At 35.2% G+C, this 2,128-nt stretch overlaps 1 protein-coding gene across 1 annotated transcript in view; it reads left to right on the top strand.

The window, feature by feature from the left end:
* The window catches only part of LOC102672920 (high affinity cGMP-specific 3',5'-cyclic phosphodiesterase 9A), a 101,485-nt gene that overhangs the window by 71,313 nt on the left and 28,044 nt on the right, over positions 1–2,128 (top strand). The gene's annotated exons all lie outside the window — the stretch shown is intronic.

Raw genomic sequence — 2,128 nt, 5'->3', positions numbered from 1 at the left:
AAAAAAAAAAAAAAAAAAAAAAAAGAAAAATTATTCCTCGCGATAATTAACGCACGGTATCACGGCTATATCATACTTCCACTCGACAATTATAATGGAGAAACTTGTCTCTACTGCTTTAATGAGTCCAACAAACAGCTGGATTCTCATGGTCATGTTGAATTACCTTTGCATCAGCCTCGGGAAATATATTTCCACGATTCGTTGTTCCGCTCGTTAACGAAAATTCTAAATTATAGGGGGGGCTCGTGTCATACGTTAAAATCACGGGCGAAACGAGGCAGAGGATTTTCTGGAACGACGACAATTGACGACTTACGAACAAATTTACATTTTACATATTTATTTCTCTTAACGAAAAATTTAATAAAATTATATAAAATTCGTTGTATCCATTTTAAGACATCGTCCACGGCGTAAATTATATCGAATAGTAGAAAGCTCGTTCGAGAAAAACGTGCTTTTCTTTCCGGGAATTCACACGATTACGATCTCTCGACTATTTACCCCGGACACGAAACTCGACGAACTCGTGGAGCGTACGCTTGCGTATAATACGATAATCGACCGATCGATCCCTGAACGCGTGCAGAAACGAGAATACCGATTCTTCTTTCGTTAGTTTCCGCTCACGATGGATTCGATACGTTCACGTTCGTAACCTCGGCCTCGTATTAAATCAAAACGCGACTGTCTGCCTTACGCAATTCGGTTGAACGTAACGCGCATTCAACGGATAGGTAATTGCGATTTGTGTCGATGGAATTGTAAGTGGAATTTGTAGCGTTTAATCGAGGCGAATTAAAATTGTTGAAATTGGATAAGAAGTTCGAATCGGGATCGAATTTTTTCACCTCGCGGTTGTAGAATCGGTGTGGAATGTTTTCTTTTATGATTCCGATATTTCTTTTCCCTTTTATTCTAATTTTATGTCTTTTATTTAAAAAAAGTGTCTTTTATTAAATAGAGAAAAGATGGTTGGTTGATAATTGATGGGCGATTTTTCGATTTGGTATGATTGTTTTTTGCTTTTTATGTAAATTGATTTAAACGTTTTTAATAATTATGGACAAATAATTGCATTATATCTATTTTGCTTTGCTTCTAAATGTTACAGTTATTGTATCGAACGTATATTCTAAATATTCCACGTTACAAATTATGCTGTCCTATTTAATTCGAGTTAATATCACATCGTTATATTAATATTATTATCATAGCGCAACAAGGCAACAATTTCGTTCAATCATTATAAGACGCGAAGAGACATTTTAATAAACGTTCAAAATCAATTCTATTCGAAAATCGATTTGCAATCTATCGAACCATATTTTGTATCTTTAAATTATTTTCCATATCTTAATTTTATCGGTTAAATTAAAGGACATCGACGATACCGTCGGAATTATATCGTAACACGATACACGGCTTAAAAGTCGTTTACAATTATTAGATTAGAGATGGCCTTACGAATTTGCATACGTTGTCTAAACAACAACAATTGGTGAAATGGTTGCGTTCGTTAAGTATAATGGAAAAGTTTTACACTCGAAAAATTATTTTCTATAAAAAGAAATTTCAGCTGAAAGTTTCAATAAAATCGCTGCTACTTGAAGGATCGTGATTCAACGCGAAAATTTTAATTCCATACCCTATGAAAGTTTAAAGCATTCAGGTAATAGCTTTATATATCGCAATAATTATTTTCGAAAAATCGGTGAACCATAAATATCGCACAATACCGCGAATAGATTCGTTTCCGTACAATGCTTTGTGAAAACATTTTTCAATGTTTAATTTTCATTGTAAGACTTGGAGAGTGAATGACGTAACTTTTGCACACAACTGTATAACGAAGCGTGCACAATGTTCGTGTATTTATTCGCGGTTAGTTGGTACAATAAACCGTGTATATAACCGTGGAAATGTATCGATTAGAGAGATGAAGGTGGCCCCCGTGTAACTCCGCCTCGAAATCAATCAAGCCGTACCTACAAGCATCCTTTACCTCGACCTCGAGCACGTTCGTTCCAAGTGTATCAAGAAGATGCTTTTTCGTGAACATAAGAATGAACTTTAACCTGAAGATTTCTTGCCAATCAAGATACACTCGAAGCTCGCTTGAAAA

The sequence above is a fragment of the Apis dorsata genome, unplaced genomic scaffold (assembly GCF_000469605.1).
Source record: "Apis dorsata unplaced genomic scaffold, Apis dorsata 1.3 scaffold_78, whole genome shotgun sequence".
NCBI lineage: Eukaryota > Metazoa > Arthropoda > Insecta > Hymenoptera > Apidae > Apis > Apis dorsata.
The sequence above is the reverse complement of the archived record's forward strand: the minus strand, read 5'-3'. Positions and strand labels throughout refer to the sequence as shown.